This window comes from Pteropus medius, unplaced genomic scaffold (genome assembly GCF_902729225.1).
Source record: "Pteropus medius unplaced genomic scaffold, Ma_sr-lr_union100, whole genome shotgun sequence".
In the NCBI taxonomy this organism is placed as follows: Eukaryota; Metazoa; Chordata; class Mammalia; order Chiroptera; family Pteropodidae; genus Pteropus; species Pteropus medius.
The window spans coordinates 3,427,139-3,445,674 of record NW_024340692.1 but is presented as its reverse complement, the minus strand read 5'-3'; the positions used below and the strand labels follow the sequence as shown (position 1 = coordinate 3,445,674).

The 18,536-nt window shown below is 36.1% G+C and overlaps 1 protein-coding gene across 22 annotated transcripts in view; it reads right to left on the bottom strand.

The window, feature by feature from the left end:
- Nucleotides 1-18,536, bottom strand: part of BNC2 (basonuclin zinc finger protein 2) — a 390,244-nt gene that overhangs the window by 332,649 nt on the left and 39,059 nt on the right. For 4 of the 22 annotated variants that reach the window (XM_039871803.1, XM_039872460.1, XM_039872180.1 and 1 more), the window contains exon 2: nt 2,339-2,425. The exons of the other annotated variants lie outside the window; for them this stretch is intronic. The gene's annotated coding sequence lies outside the window, so the exon portion shown is untranslated. The remainder of the gene's footprint in view (nt 1-2,338; nt 2,426-18,536) is intronic. 22 annotated transcript variants of the gene reach the window in all.

Below are 18,536 nucleotides of genomic sequence, written 5' to 3'. Positions count from 1 at the left end.
AAATATGCTTCACCTATACTGACAATAACATTACAAGTTTTTAGCTTAATAGCACTAAGTTTTGGTTCTAACTTGAAATAGTTTATGAAACAGTACAAATGGTGTGCTTTCCAGATCAAGCAGAGAGATCTGAGATGCAGAACCTAACAAAGAAGTGTGATCAAACTGAGGGGAAGTCTCAGACTAATCCCAAAATTACTTAAAAGGAGAAAGTACTGATTAATATTGAGAGATTGAATCAGTTTTAGTAAATCACCTTGGCTAAAACTGGTAACAGGGAGTGATGTGTAAACAAATAAATGCAGAGGAAAGGAATGCTATTTTAAAGGTGTTCTTAGAGCATTATGATAAGAAGGAATTAAGCAAAGGGAAATTTAGCTTGATTAAAAATTCTTACCAGCACGCAGTTATCCTGGGAACTTATACCATAAGTATATTATCTATTTTTTACCTTTTACTTACCTAGACTAAGCTGTGTGTATATGTGTGTTTCTGAAGGGTAGGTAGGCAGTAGGGGATGGCTGGAGAAATGAGTGAGAGGAATACTCAGAAACCTTAGAATAGTCTCTATTATTTCTGCTTATGTCATGCATGATCTTAGTATAATTTCTTCACATTAGTTCCTTAACTTACATTTCTCTACAAAATTTTGCAGTCTCCCAAAGGGTTCAAACATATTTTAGGATTCTAAAATTATCCCCTCATCCAGACTGAGAATCTTGTTTGGCATAGCTGGGAAAAGTGAACAGGTGTCAGAAACTATCTGTGATTGTTAAATCAAGAATAGAAACTCCTCCCATCATTCTCCACCCCCCATCCCCCACGACCATGTGGCTCTGCATGCTGAATAGAAAGAAATGATCCCAGATCTCTGTCTTTGTTAGCCCAGTACTCACCAGGCTTTATGTCAGGTATGTTGTTAAAATTAAACCTTGCCAAGAAAGTCTTCTCTCTTCTCTTTCTTTAGGTTAGACTCCATGTAATGTTAAACAGAGATTATAAACTCTTGAATTTACTAACACTGTGATTATTATCTAAGATTAACCATTTCCATTAGGCAAAGTTATAGGTTTATGTCCTATGGGAATGTTTTTTAAGTTTTAATGTCTTTGTATAAAACCATCTGACAAATTACCATTGCTGGGATAATAAAAAGACAATATCAAGACCAAAGATCTTTTTATGACAAGAATGAATTCGAAGAATAGTGATAAAAGTATCAAATCTTATGCACATAGTTATTTTTAAATAACAGAATATGAGATAGTATCTTTTTCCATGAAAACAGAGTTTATAAAACATAAACTATCAATTTTCCTCCAAATCTTCCCCTAAATCTTCCTATGATCACCAAAAAGGAACAGATCTATTTGTTCCATACATGTAATATTACTATATTATTAAATCTACAAAATATAGTTTTGCAATATGCACAAAGTCTTCTGCATATAACTAACAAAAAAGAAAGTTTTAGTGAGGAGGAAGATACAGTGAAATGAAGAAATGTGGAGGAGGAAAAGGGGGCCAAAAAGGGAACACTTCTTGAGAAAAGAAACATAAAAATTTCTAAATATTATTTGTGGGAGTGGAACAATAGAGACAGAAGGGAAGAAATAATTCCTGCTTATAATTTCTATATTCTTTCATTGAAACATTTGAGAATGAAGACTAGTAACTAATTCACTGATGAAATGGAATTATTATCTAAAATATAAAAATCCCGGTTAGAGTGATTTCTGAGGCCTAAAAATGTGTTTCTGCCTAGGATGACTTCTTTGCTATTCTCCAGTAGAGTGAGAAGTGAACTCGAAAACTTTCTAATAAACTCACAACAGCAAACAATAGAATTTTACTAGTGTACTCTGTAGAACAGAGAAAAGAACACAGGCAAATCCAAGTATAGCCACTTATGTGCTAGTCAGACAAAATAACCTTTCTGAGCTATGATTTGTCTGTAAAATGGGAATAATAATATATAGCTTAGAGCTTGCAAAAAATAGGTAGGCTACATACATTAGTTAACTATGAGTATTACATAAGTGTAAATTTTCATTTATAAACTAACAAAAGTTTAGGTATATTTCTGACAGTTATAAGTGTTAGATATATTCCAATATCCAACCTTTAAAATTTTTCAAACACAGGTAGAATGAGATAAATGAAGAAATATAGACTAAGTAAAATAGTGACTGCAAATTCTCATCCATCATTTTCATTATGACTTAATTTCTTTAATTATAATTTGTTACTTGACAAACGGCAGAGCTCAGAATCTTGTGGTCCTTCAAACTGAAAGATGCAGAAATTAACAGCTGTCAGGGTCTACAGTAACACCAACCTTGGTTCCTGCCCTGAGTTTACCAATTTCTTATGCTGTGTGATCTCGGGCAAGTTATTGTTTTCTCTTCAACCTCAATGTTCTCATCTGTAAAAGAGAAATGATAAGTGTGGCTACAATAAAAGGTCTGGGCCCTGGATTGAATAATAAACACTCTAATCTATGAGGCCCAGAGACATTCGAAGTAACTTGCCCAAGGCCAGCAAGCTGGTGATTCTTACAAGACAAGAACACATCTCCTGCCTTCCCAGTCCAAAAACACAGACTCTACTACACTTGACTGTTCCCCAGAGAAGAAAGCTCTATCTCCTCTCCCTCCCACCAGCCATACCATGGAGAAAGGATCACCTTTGCCATCTGACAGAGTCCATTCCTAGCCTTGGAATTAGATGTAGCATCTGTTCCTATGTGACTTCTTAGAAACCTGTTTGTTCATGTCACATTCTAAAGTGAATCAGTTATTCTGTTTGAGGTCTAAGTCTAAGCATCCTTTGTCAGAACAAGAACTTTGTCGGACAAGCACTGTCTCTGAGCTGCATGTGATGGGGGCTGCAGGCCCTATGAAGGATAGTTGACAATGAGATAAGAACAAAAAATGAGGCCTGTGCTGGATCCCTCTTTGTTGACCTTTTGAGTGGTCTTAAGTATGCTATCACGTGACACATTAGGTCTAGGGTAGATTTGAAAACCAGGAAGATATTCAGGTTTTTGGTTTTTTTTTTTTTTTAATGAAAAAATAAAAATGCCTTTGATTGCCAAAACCCAACAATTTTGTTTTAGAGAAAGAGCCCTGGATGAGGAGCAAGTACATGCTCAGTTCAGGTTTTACCTCTCTCGTGTACACCTAAGCAAATAAGTATACAGCACTTTTATTTTGGCATCAGCTTTCAACAGATCAAACTCAGGTATCAGCTGAATTCTTTTCTTAAGGGCTCAATGCATGGCAACTCAGGAATAGCCAAGACCAACACCCCACTGTGTTGTAATGTAGAGAGTATGAATCTTGGCTTCAATTATCATCTTTATCCAAGACAGAAAGGGGTCACCAAAATGAGCCATATCTTCTCTATAAGGATGCCAAAGGAAACAAGTCATCTCAGTAACTGTAAAATACCTGAAGCACTTTAGGAAGTTGTTGTTTATAATTCTATATCTCCCAATAAAACAGTACCCCATGACAGAGACAGTGATTTATACTTCTATATGTGTGTGTATGTGTGTGTGTGTGTACACGCACTATGGAGTTTTATGAGATCTTCAGAAATCAATGAGATGGGTATGGTGGGGATACTTCCATCACACCCAACTTATTGATAGGAAAACCAAGGTCCAGTAGCTATAGATGCTGTTCTGCATACCAGTGGCTTATGTCCTGATAAACCCATTGTAAGTTCAAAATATAAGTGGAAAATGCACTGATTACACCTAAACTGCCACATCATAGCTTAGCCTAGCCTACCTTAAATGTGCTCAGAACACAATACCCAAAAAAGGGTACAACATAGTATACTCTAGAGAAGCGTTTCCCAACCTTTTTGGCATCAGGGACTGGTGCTCCTAAGACAATCTAATACCTGATGATCTGAGGTGGAGCTGAGGCGGTGATGCTATCGCTGGGAAGTGGCTGCAAATACAGATGAAGCTTGGCTAGCTCACCAGCCACTCACCTCCTGCTGCGCAGCCTGGTTCCTAACAGGCCACAGACTGGTACTGGTCTGTAGCCCAGGGAGTTGGGGACCCCTGCTCTAGAGTATCAGTTGTTTACCCTCATGACTGACTGCCTGACTGGGAGCCGGGGTGCACTGCCGCTGCCCAGTATCACGAGAGAGAACATATTGCGTATCGCTTACCTTGGAAAAGATGAAAATTCAAAGTATAGTTTTCACTGAATGCATATTAGTTTCTTACCATCTTAGTCAATGGAAAAATCAAGAGTAGATCATTTGTAAAAGCTTGCCTAAGTTCACACAATAAGAAAATACATGTAGCCAGAACAAGAAACCTCATCTCCTGACTCAAATTCTTCTCTATCAACTTAATAAAAAAATATAATTTGAACAGCAGAATATAAGTGTATAATTTAAATTATGTAAAAGGATGCTTTACATCTCTTATTGACGCTTAGATGGCCACAGTGTGATGAGTACGATAAAGCTATAGGAGATGATTAAAGAATCCCTTCAGTTCTTCTTCTGCCCTTGGCCTACTTAACCCATTTTAATGAAAGTACTAAAAAAGTCTGTAACGAAAATGTAAAGCCACTAGAATAACTTATGGTTTAAAAACTTCCTTTACTTTATAAAAAGAATTCCATTTTAATATGAACTATCATTGATACCTGTAAACTAAGGCCCACTGTTATGCAATCTGTAGGACAGGCTTGGAGCAATCTTCCGTAACACAGCCATATTTCCCCCTATTCATTTATCCTTCATCTTGGCATGGGTGGGGCAAGAAAGCTGTGTTAAGACAAACAAGAGGCATTCACTCTACCTTTGTCTTCAGTTCTTGCAAGCTAGGAGTCCGGAGTCCTGACAAACTGGCCTTCACCTGGATACCCACAGCCTAAAGAGGGGCTGCAGACTGGACATCCTACAGAGCTATTTAGTTCCCTAATGTGAATGACAATTGACTGAGCCTGGGGAACTAGAGGATGCTTTAGCAGGCCTAGAGTTAAGGCCCATCAATGTACTTTCAGAAGAAGGAACCTGGCAAGCAGAACCTACAGTCAAATCCAAATCACTGCTTCTCAAATTGCAGGTCATGGGCATCAGTGGATGGTGAAATCATTTTAGTGGCATTTAACAATTTGTGCTTTAATGAAATAGAACAGAACAAAATGTTGTAAGAATAGTTTCAAGTAGAACCAGTCAAAAAAAGGCTTAAAAGCCATTATTGCAAAGAGAGAAGCCACTCTCCAGCTCTTGTACCTGAAAGTTACCCAGTAATGCAGACAACATATTGCTAGATCCTCATTTTTTCAAGAGAAGTCAGAATTCTGAACTGTTATACGAAATCTCCCCAGTTTTTTAAAGAAAGCTCAAACTGTTCTAAAACTGTATACGGGACAAACCAAACCTACGTGAAGGCTGAACCTGGACTGACTGTTCTTGATCTCTGGCTTCAAAGAATTCTGTACACATATAATGCAAACAAGGCAACAGAACTCATCTTAAGAAAGCAAGGCAAAACATTTCTGCCCATTGTTCCTGGGAAACTACAGAGGCATTTGGAGCGGAGGCTCTCTGAGTAGGCATCTGCAAAAGCAATACCAGTGCGGGAGAAAAGAACAGCCCCATGTGATCAAGTGAGGAAGGAAGCATGTGGCCTTGGTGACAGGGGTGTGACTAGGCAAAGAAACAAAATAGTAGTGAGCCTGGTAGTTTCTGCGAGCCTTCCTCGAGCTGGGTTAGATGATGGGGTAGAGCTCTCAAACAGAAATCAACCTTGACTTTTACTTGCACAAGTAGGTAGGTTAGAGAAATTAGATAGATTTCTTTGGGGAGTTGTGAAAAAGATTTAAACCAAAGAATGCCATCACAGTCACATTTGAGTGCTACAGCAGGAAGGGCTCTGCTTGCTCATAATGTTCACCACCCTCAACTACCCTAGAGTTTCACTGAGCTGTTTCAGGGGCAAGATGAAAGGCCTGGAGAAGGGACTGTTGCTGGGACTTAGCTTCTGCTGCTGGGTTGGACACAGACCTAGGACTAAAGTGGACAAAGATCTTCATTGTCTGGGCTTTCTAAGTTAACACTTACTTGGCAGACAAAGCTCTAAATTGATATTAGGGACTTGGGATTGGAGGATGGTGGGGCTGAGCTGAGGCTTCTTCAACCTATCTATCTCAAGAAAAAGATTCACAAAACCAGAGAATGCTACACGCCCACAGTCCCATTTGTGTATTTAAAAACATTTGGAGTCTTCTGTGTAAATGTGCAGGCCCCCAGCCCGATAGCTGGTCTTGCATCAAACAGAAAGCAAGGCCAGACGCCAGCTCCAGACCCAGCTGTTCCCCAAGCTCCTGGTGCAGGTGTGAGATCATCCCCATGAACCTCACCTGCCTGCAGTTTGTCACCTCAATGTCATTACCACAGGCAGAGATGCAGTTGGAGCTTTTGTTTTACTTCACACCAGGGGGAAGTCATTTTTGGAATTTTTCATCTTAAATAGATTTTTCTTAAATGTATGTGACACATATTCCTCACAGGACTTAATAAAATAGATATTTCTCATGCCTGGAAAGTAAACTACAGCTGCATGGATTGAAACAAAATTTATTTTTTAAAACTAACATATTCTGCTTGAAACATTCAAAATACATACTTAGCTATAATTTCTGAAAAAGTTCAGATCCAGAAAAAAATAGAACTTTCTTAGCAAGTAATTTTTAATTAATATAATGCTAATTAAGAGGACAAAGAACACTAGCAAATATACATTTACTAGTATATCTTCATATCTCTTTTTATCTACAAGGAAAATAATATAATTTCAAAATAGGGAAAATTCCTCAAGCTCTTTCTTCCCATATAATTACCACCAAGGAATTAAACAGGAAAGCCATTATTCTCAAATTCTTAAAAACCTTTTGAGTCTGATATTTCTGTAAGAAGGAAAGAAGAGATAATTGTAACTATAAAGCTTCCAGTTGCTTTAAAAAAATTTCTCATAAATGCAAATAAATAAAGCCCATTTCATTACAAGAGCTTAGGCTGAACTATATAAGGAGAGGTATTCTTGTATGTGATCTCAATGCAAAGAACATAGGTGCTTTCATTTGATTGTTTTTCATTTGCTCGTTTGTTTTTAATGAATCTAATGTATCCCTAACCATAAAGTGTCCAGCAGAAATAATGGTAATGGGAATGAGGTTTTCATGATATTCTCAGGTGAATTCCAAGATCTCCTTGTCACAATCAAGATTGTTACGACAACAAAAAATGAACCTCTGGGACTCCATAAACTCCCCAGACACTGTGTACTAAAAGGATTTGGCTTGTCTCGTCTCTCCTGATTATGCAATATATGCTAGAAGCAGGAGAATGGTGACACGGACCACTGGGCTGTGGACAATGTTTTCTGGTCCCACTTGTTTCATCTCCTCATTTACTATTTTGTGTGTTGCCCTGACACTTGCAGTGAGAAAAGGGTGGACATAACTCTAGGCGAGAACAATGAGAAATGTTTTGCCTTGTCTATAGGTAAAATATGCAGGGAGGTACATATTTAAGAGCTTGGTGCAGCAGCATGTGAATTAACACACATGTATACACATACTTATACCTAGGCACCTAATACGTCTTCACTGACACAAAGACACAGGCATGTCTGGTTCTGTACAACAGATATTCTCCGTAAAGTTACGACCAATATTTTGCAACTGAAATATTCAGAGGCCTTACAGAAGCTTACTATTTAAAAGAAATTTGACTCCTTTCATAAACCAATATTTGCTAATATAAATAATCACACCTAAACTGCAAGTTTGGATTTATGTATTCAGAAACAGCATGCAAACCCATAGAGGTCACAGTTAAAATGCCCTGGGATGTGTCTTTCTTTTGTAACATTTCACCTCATGGGTAAACAGGTGACTAGCATTTCAAATGGCAATATTTGAAATAACAGATAACAGCTAGATATAGTTCAAACAAGAAAAACAGCTCAAAGATTCTTATTAGGAACAGAAGCAGGGGAACGTAACATAATGTGCCAACTGCCACACCCACAGAATATTGAGGGCGGGGAGGGTCCTTCTGCATTACAGTTATTCTACCCTCTCCAAGATTTACCAAGATAAATAAACCTCATCTGTCCACTGGGATTGGCAAGTGTCTTTTTCTTCCCTATTAGTTCTAAGGCACTCAGAGAGATAATGCTACTCATTGTACCTTATGATCGCAAAAGAAACCAACACTTCAAATGACTATCTCTATCTAGATTGCCACACCGCTATCCTTCATAGTATAAATATTCAGTGTAAAGAACAAACTAGAATATTACTCAGCCATAAGAAGAGATGAAATACTGCCAATTGTGACAACATGGATGGACCTCAAGATACTCATGCTAAGTGAAATAAACCAGACAGAAAAAGTTGAAAATCACATGATGTCACTCATATGTGGGATATAAACCTAAAAGCAACAAATGAACAGGACAAACAGAGACTCATGGACATGGACTATAGACTAGTGGTTACCAGAATGTAAGGGGTGTGGGGAGAGGGGAAGTAGACAGGGTAAAATGGGTCAAATGTGTGGTGACAGAAAGAAAGCTAACTATCAGAGATGAACACACAGTGTAAATATATATATGCCTTACTGTTAAAAGTGTACAGATTAAACTTATTGGGTTTTGTTAACCAATGTCACCATAAAAAATTAATTAATTTTTTTAAATAAAGAACAAGCTATCATAAAATCTAATTTTGAGAAAGTAAGACCCCAGGAAATTACTGAACGTGTAATCGGCAAGACTTGTTTGACCAGTGTCTTAAAAGAAGCTGCCCAAATTAAACTCTTAAAATTACACTTGGAATGATAGTCTAGTTATGACCCTTTGATGGCGGGAAGTAGCTGGCATATTCAATAGCAAAAGTCAGTATGACGCTGAAGGGCAGGATATGTACAAACTGACTTTCAGATAATGTGATATGTATTTTATAAAATCATTTGAAGTAACTGTCACATAAAACAGTCTGAGAGTCTTTCAATCATGATCAGCAGTCATAGTCATGGTGTCTAGGTTAACACAGAGCAGTAGAATTCATTGTAGCTAAAGGCTACTTGGAATTAAGATAATTGAATATTTTAAAATATTTTTAAAGTCTGTATGCTAACTTTTTAAATGTTATCTTTTAAATCCACTTCCTTAAGGGTAAACAAAGTCATTCTTTCTGAAACAAAAGAAAAAATATCCTTAATCCTTCTAATCTATATTTTTCAACAGGCTTCCATTTTCATTATTATAAATAGATATCCAGTTACAAAAAACAAATTTGCTTCCTCTTTATAAGGGCAATGCATAAAGTAGCAACACAGGGAAAATTCTTTACCTCCAAGAAAGCAGTAAGATTAAGTTAGCAACTCAGCACACATAACTGTAGTGCGAGACTAGCCCAGTATCCTTGACTTGAGATCAGAAGCTGCTCACCCTTTTGTTCCTTGATTTGACCTAAGCTTTTAGCTCATCCATTAACACTTTTCTTTCCTATTTTTCCTTACCCAGAATCACTGAGGTCAAGTAGCTAAAGAAGAAAAAGGAAAAAAGAGAACAGGAGAGTATATGGAAACCACCACCAGCACAACAAATAAAAAATATAATAAAAACTATCACTTACACAGTATTACAATAGTGCTGTACAAAAGACATATGTGAGCCATACATGTAAGTTTTTTTAAAGATGACATTAATTTTAATATATTTACCCAAAATATCACTTCAACATGAAATATAAAAAATTGAGATATTTAGCATTATATTTTTCATACAAAGTTTCTGAAAGTTTCTAGTGTGTATTTTACACTCATAGTATATCTCAACTTGGACCAGCCACATTTCAAATGCTTAAAATCCACGTGTGGCTAGTGGCTTCAGAATTGGATGGTGCAGGCTTATGAGCTGCCAGGTGCTGTTCTAAGCGCTCTAAATGTATAGATTCATTTAATACTCACAACAGTCCTATGAGGTAAATACTATCATTATTCTCATTTTATAGGTGAGGAACTTAAAGAGCAGAGACCCAAAATCACAAGCTGGTAGGTAACAGAGGAGAAATTCAAACCTTGCCATCTGGCTACAACTACTATGTTAAGAGCCTACTGGGTGTATGACAGACTCAGAGCTGCATATCTAAAATTCTCTCACGTGTTTCTCAGAACAATTATAGAGGACAAATATCAATATACCAATTTTACACACTGCTCCACCATTAATAGAAGACATTTAGAGTGGGGACAGAATGACTTCACAAAGTAACACATGGTAGAAGAGAGCAAGATTGACCACACCATAGGTCTTACCTGAAAGGAATATGCAATCTAGTAAGAAAAAATATAAAAGCATATACTACAAAAGAGGTACAAAATACTGTTTAAATTTAGAGAAAGAAACATCATTCCAATTAGAGAACAGGCAAAGCCTTCACAAAGGAAGTTAACGCTTAAAAAGGACTTAATTAGAAGCCTAGAATAAAATGCTCCCAGAGCAAAAGATATGTAATAAATGAGCTCCGTAGGGTATTGAAGAAATGGCTAAAATAAAAAATGGCTGGAATGTAGAGTACATTCAGAGAAAACACACTATCAGATGTGGTACTGAAGTTGTCCATGGGCCATGGCATGGAAAAACTCAAATTCTGTATAAAGTTTGAAGAGACTGAGTGGCATGATCAAAATTGAGCCTTTGGTAAAATCACTCTGGGCAGGATGGACAGCTACAAGAGAGATTAGATATGCAAGGTTGGCAAGGGTGCTGTTAAAATGATCTAGGCAGCCAACACAATTGTCACAGTAAATTTTTTTTTTTGCTGTTTTTAAAAATTTATTTGTTTTAGGTATACAGTACACTGGTTAGACATTTATATAGTTTATGAAGTAATCCTCCCAATTACTCTATCACTCATCTGTCTCCAGACATGGCCATTACTCTATTATTGATTATATTCCTTATACTGTATTCTACATCTCTGTTAATTATTCTGTAACTACTACTTTGTACTTCTCCGTCCCTTTGCCTTTTTCTCATACCCCCTCTAACACCCCTCCCCTCTGGCAGTCACCAGATTGTCCTCTGTATCTGGCGGTCTATTTTCATTTAGTTTGTTCCTTAGATTCCACATATAAGTGAAATCATATGGTATTTATCTTTCTCTGACTTATTTCACTCAGCATAATAACCTCTAGGTCCATCCATGTTATTGAAAATGGTAGGATTTCATTTTTTATGGCTGAGTAATATTCCATTGTACATATGAACCATAACTTCTTTATCCAGTCATCTGTCACAGTAAATTTTTAAAACAGGGGGTGAACACAAGGCTTTGTGGTTGCAGAATCCCTAAGGTCTGGGATCTAAGGTAAAGTCAAAGCCAAAAGAGTTTCAGTCCCTGATGATAAGCACAGTGGTGGAACCATTAACAGAAATTTTGGATATAACAATCCAACCAGTATACTATTTAATCATAATAAGTAGAAGTTTTTATTCTTTTTATTTCAGCCTAAACATCCTGCTATATCTGTGCTTCCCACATCAAGATTTGTATTACTATCTACTGGCCTTATATCTGGCTTTTAAAGAACTTTTTCTTATCAAGAAACTAGTGGTTAGCAGAAGATGGCAAAAAGGCATCATCTTTCAACTAAGATAATAACTCTACATCTCCAAGTTCTTGAACCCAAAGACAGAAGAACCTCAGATTCACATTTCCAGCACAGCTGAATAATGCTCTGTAAGGGCTTAATGAATAGTCATGTCTAAAACACTGGCCTTTTGCTTAAAGTTCTTAATGTTTTCAAGGAAAAGTTAACAACAATTTCCCTACTGCCTACTTCTCTTTGCCTTTATTTATTATTTTTCATGTTTAATTAAAAAATACTTCTACTTTAAGCAAATATTTCCCTTTTTTCCCTTTAATTACCTGACAAACGGTAGTAGAGCTACATAAATTTTGCCTGAGGTTAAAGCTGGAGTAGAGCCTAATCACCAGCTTGAGACATTGTTCTGGCCAAGTAAAGCAGAACACATTTATCCCATGTGTTTGAACAATACTTAGGCACTTCCGTTAAGACCTCCTTTCACCCAGCATTGATTCTGATTAACCCTCTTTCCTGATTTGTGTGGGAAATCTGGGTGTTCTTCATACCACCACTGCAGGATTAAAGAAGTGAACCCCGATGCAGTGTGCACACAATGCAGCGGAGCTCAGGTATGCACACAATCTTCAGAACATACATGCCAGTCCTACTCCGTTAAATGCCGACTTGGGTAGCCTTCTCCTGATTCAACTGATGAATTAGGAGACAAACCTTCAAGTTATTTCCAGACAAACCTTCAGGTTATTCTGCTGCCTTCCATAAAGAAGGTGTTCAAAGAACAGTAATGAGAACAAGTTAAAAGTCAATGGGAAAATATAGGTAAAAAAACAAAAAAAAAACACCAAAAATAACCATTAAGCAATTAAGAATGACAAACATAAGCTTAAAAAAAATGGGATATTAATGGCACTTACATGAAACAATGAATTTCAAGGCCAAATAGATACATGGGCATGCACACACACACACACATATATATATATATGCCATACACACAGGTAGCATGGCAGCTTTTTTAACATTAAGAGGCCCCACTCCAAATTCTCAGGCTCAAGTATTTAGTCTTACATGTGTGGTCTAAAGACGCTCAAAGCACTTTTCTTATCCTACAATTCAATCTAGTAATAAAAGTATGGAGCTCTGGAAGACTGAATTCAGGGCAGCTGGTAAGTTTCACTGGAATCAAATGATCTCATCTACCAACCATCTAGGACTCCCCAAAAGTTTGGAAGTACTTTTGTGTCACTGACGATATCTCCAGCAACTGACAAGGGAAGTGGAGAGGGTGGGGAGGCAGCTACCTTCCCATTTAGGGAAATTTTCCTCCATTCTAGTCCATGTTTCCATCTAAGACATGAAATCCACATAGGCAGAACATGTGATCCCAATTAGAAAAATCTACCTTTAAAATGGGTAGCTGGAAGGGATCTCAGGTAACCATCTACTCAGGTAAATTTGTATACATACCAAACAGATTGTACGCAAGAAATAAGAGCTACTGGAGACTTTGGGTTACCCGAACCATCAATGCCCAACCTTCTTTAGAGGCAAAGAGGAGCTACTATCTGAGGACAACATCGAAAAAATCTAGAGGTGATGAAGACAATGATGAAAATAACTATTACAGATAATAACAGCACTAACCACGTCTTATGGGGCTAAGCATGTCTGGAAAATACAAGTAAAAACATTTTGGATATCTCAAACTTTCGGAGTTGCCATTTCTTCATCAAATGAGAAAAGTGAAGAAGCATAAACTCAAAAAGCTGTTGTGAAGATAAATTTAATAGTGTTGATAGAAATACCTGGCACACAGAAAATGTTTCATAAATATGCACCCGTTACTCTCTCTTCCAGAGTACAGTCCATGGTGCCTTAAACAAATCAGAGAGAACTGACCTACCAACAGGAGAAGAACCAGGATTTACAGCTTTTGCTCCTATGGAGGCTTATAGTCACTCAAGTATTTATTGAGCACTCACAGTGTTCCAGGCACTGTTTGGGGGTATTTGGAATGTATTTGCTTTAATTTCTACCTTTCCGGAATTTGATTTGCTTTTACTTTTTAGGGTCAAAGAATTGAAAGTAAAATCTCTTCAAAAAAGAAACCAGTATTAATATCCATTTTTAAGAACATATGATAGTTGGTCTGCCTCACTGTTTTGATGCAAGCATGATTCCTATTTATTATTTGTGCTATTCATCTGATGCCAACCTAAATGTCACAGAAAAGGCAAGATTGGGGAAGACTGGGCCCTGAAGAAGGACCAAAATTAATATAATTTGAAATCACCAGCAAAAATGGTAAGTATGCAAATATAAAATAGAAAAAAAAAATTTTAAGCCCAGAAAGGAGGACAGGCAAGGGAGAATCAATGTGGGAGTTTAAAGAGAACACCAAAAATGGGAGTCTACAATGAGCTGAATGAGCTCGGGTACCTCTCGAGATGATACTTAAATCACAGGTAAGGAAATCATGATTCATTTAATAAATAGTCAAAAGTGACGGCCATTATTATGGTGATTACTGTCATGATTTAACCTCTCTGGGCCTCAGTTTTCTCAACCATCAGAGAAGTTCTATGATTTTTAAGAAAAGAGTTTCAAATTTTAAATTTATTAAAAAGGGTTTGGGCATTAAAAAAAAAAAAGGTTAAGAAGTACCTGGCTAGAGGATATTGCACATACCTTCCATTGCTAACATCCTATTATGACAATATACTCTGGCTTCACCTGACCTCAGAGCCTCGGTAACAGAAAAAGAAAGTACCTAATCACTTGTCCCCAGCAGAAGAGCAAATTCAACTATTCTGACAAAAATAGATGAATAAAAAGAGGGTCATTGTACAGATCAATGAGAAAAACGTGCCATGAATTAAGGAGTGAGAGTAACTTCAATCTCTGCCTGTGTTTCAAAAAATTTATAAGCTAACTGCACAACAAATCCTCACGAAAAAAAGCAAATAATTAAGTAGAGGTTATATTTGTTACATTTCATAGTCATCATAATAGTATAATATATGGTGCATTTATTTCTAGTTAAAAAACAAAAATACTATTATAGAAGTATGTATCATAGTTTTTAATAAACCGTCACAGTAGCAGAAATGATGTTCTAGAAAAGAGTCTAAAAATGTAAACAAGTAGAACCATAACACTTCTTTTACTTATTTGTAATTATAGCTGCCATACAATATTATGTTAGTACAACATAGTGGTTCAACATTTACATACCTTATAAAGTGGTCACCACAATAAGTTTGGTAACTATCTGTCACCAAACATAGTTATTACAATATTATTGACTCTACTCCCTATGCTATACACATTTAGGCTGGCATCAGATGAATAGCACATTATTTCAGGAAACTGATGAGAGACATGCAGTCCAAGCCAATATCCATAGAAACTCAAGGATTAATACATTTAAAGCTATATTTATGTTTCATACTAGGCACTCTGCAAATATCTCATTTAATTTGCACCACTCGAGATATGTTTTTTAATGCCTAAAATTGCAATAAGGCCCAGAGGAGTTAAAGGCTTTGCCCAAGGTCATGCTGCTAAAAAGTTGAAGAATCAAGGTTCAAATGATAGGTTTATCTGTTTCCATATCCCTGCTTTTTAACTATGCTTCTACTGTTATTAAAAGCCACCCAAGACATGGCACTTCCTAGGTGGGAAGCCTAATTTTCACAGCATGTCACATTTTGTTCCATGTTGATGATTATCTACATATTAAGCTTAGCGAGGTCCTAGAAGAGAACTATTTCTCACAAATATAGATTATACACACAACTGAGGTTTTTTGTTGTTGTTGTTTGAGTTGACAAAGCAACTACTCAGGTTAGGCTAAAACGGGCCAAGTATATATGGGGAAGGGATACAAACACTAAAGGTTTGCAGTGGGGTGATACTCAGTTGATAAATCCAAAACCAAACAGAAGGGCAACCCCTAGACTAGAGCACTGTACACATCAAAAAAATCAAGTATGAAATATGATGATGCAATGAATTGTAAACAGCAATAAGGTCTGCAGGCCTCAGAAATGTCAAGTTTACTTTTATACTTTAGATGCTGTTGTTCCTGTTGGGGAAGGGGGGCGGGGGAGAGAGAGTAGTAGTGGCTACAGATATTTGTTTGCCTTAATAACTTAATGATGCTTACATTTCATCCAGAAGAGAGAAGAAAATTTATTTTAATTTCCGATGCAAAGCAATGATCCAAAACTATGGGCTTCTTAAATGAGAATTACCTCTCTGTTGTATAGATTGTATATGAATATAACGCATGCCCTGGCAGTATCATTTAGCTACTTCCACAAGAGTAGAGAGTATAAACAGCAAGGTTTTCCGGTGGATCAGGCTAAACAGTAGTTGCAAGGAGTTTGGGGAATAGTATTATGACTAAGAAGATCCTCCAAATCCCAAGACAAGGGGTTCATTGCCAACTCTGCAACAAGTTACAGAATAAACAACCTGAGGCCAGTCTTTTAAATTCCTTCTTCTCTACTTCCATATCTCTAAAATAAGAATAGTAATTTAACATAAGGTAAATAACACAAACTGTGAAGTGTTAGCATTATATTAAATAAAGCAAGCTTTCAAACTCTAAAGACACACACACACATACATGCATAAACACACAAATCAACAACTAAAATCACCTACGGAGTGTTTTTATAAGTTTGTATATTTGATAAACACATGGCCTTGTAATTGAAAATTAATCAAAATACTTCACTAAAGCAATTAACTAACTGTATTACTCCATTCATTAGTTATTTACATCCTACAGAAGGATGAAAGTAGAATGAATGAAAAATATACACACATATACGTGCCCTACATTTAAAGCCAAGTGTTGCAACGTTTTAGTTAACAACTGCACATGGATAAATGAGGCGGGTGTTTGACCTAAACAGAAACAAACACAACTCTTCCAAATATGACTATTCATTATAAGAGGCCTAAAAACACTAGGATTCCTCAATTTTGATTTATAAATCTTTACTCCAAAAAGCAGGCCCCTGAAATATTTAGACTACATTGATAGATTCCTTAGGCATGTGTGGGTATGTGTAAATATCAAAATGTAGTGATGGTGAGTTGAAGTGTTGGTTTTTTTACCCCCAAATGAACTCAAAAAAAAAAGAAAAAAGAGTATTAAAACATACTAAGTTCTCATGTACTTTCAACTTAAATCATTATAGTTTTCTACCTTCTTTTCAGTTTTCAGAAGAGTATTTGTGATGGCCTAAAGTAAACTGAAAAAAATACACTGGGAAGATACACTTCAGAGATACAAACTAAATGAGGCAGTGTGGTTACCAGAGGGGGAAGGAGTGGGGGTAGGAAGTTAAATATATGGTAACAGAAGATAACTAGACTTTGAGTGGTGAACATGCAATAGAATATAGATATTGAATTATAGTTTGTACACCTGAAATTTATATAATGTTATTAACCAACATTACCTCAATAAATTTAATTTTTAAAAAAGAACATAATTTTCAAATAACAACTTCTACAAAGTGATTCAGTCCACATCTGACCATTCCACAAATATTCACAGTCCATTTAAACTTCATGCCAACTTCCTGTTTAAATGATAACAATACTAATTATCAACTACTACACCTCCCTCTACCATGTTAGGCTTCAGACTAGGTTTTAAATTCTAATATTATCTCATTTTATCCTCACAGAAAAAAAAACAACACAAAATACGTTTAAATAACATTTTTAAAAAGAAGAAATTAAGATGCAAAAGTTAAGAAACTTGCTCATGGTCACAAACCAGTTATCTAAACCCAAGAGAGCCTAGATGCAAAAACTCATGCTTTTTAAGTTCCAATGGTACTTAAAGTCAGGTTAGTACAGCAATGCACAGAGAACTAGGTATTTCCCTACTACACATCTTTTAAGGAAGAAATTTTAAAAAACAGAGAGAGATGAGATTCCATTAAGAACTTACTGGGAAACTGCCTGAAGCTTATTTGATGGCTGATATTCTGAATCAAGGAACACTTTTAAAACACCAAGTTGTCATTTACCCTAAAGTGTCAGATGTGATAAAGCAAATTCACATAAAAATTTTTTTAAAAATGTGTGACAGGTAGGTTAAAAAAAGAATTAACATAGTTGGCATAACTGGAAACACTCTATCTGAAACTGACTAATATAGTTCAGGAATTAATATATTCAATTTTATGGAACATTAAAAATTAATCAAACATTCTAATCATTACTATTCAGTAAATTTAAATATATGTACTATAAGCCAAGAAAAATTACAGAAACTCTGAACTCAAAAAGAGCTATGAATTAACTTAATATTAATCAGGACATGTTCCTTTTCAAATTCCCGTAACTGGTCAAGTAGTTTCAAGAACATAGAAATGCTTGTCTTACAGATGAAAGTCTTCCTCGATGGGATGACCAAAACCATAATAGGTCTATCCTCCAAGTTATCAAATGGATCTTCTTCATATTAAGAAACTGAGCTGTTTTCTGAAGAGAATCATCTAAGTTGTTTTTGTTTTGTTGTTTTATTTATAAGAAACATATTAAACAGTTTACTAAGAAGCAAATTCTTAGTACCATTAATAAATCCTAGTCAGGAATCTCCCTAACCAATAAATTCTTTTTCTAAAATAGAAAGTAGAAAAGTTTGTCAAACATTGTAGTATATCAAATAGTTTTACTATGCAATATAGGAATTATAAGTGAAATTTTTATCTTAAGGAAAACATTTAAAATCTACTCAGGAAAAATTCTGCATGCCTTGATTTCAATAAGTACAATAACGTTTCGTATGTAGAAATTGTTTGTTTTTTAAACAGGTGGATTATAACCTGAGTGATCGTTTACTAACC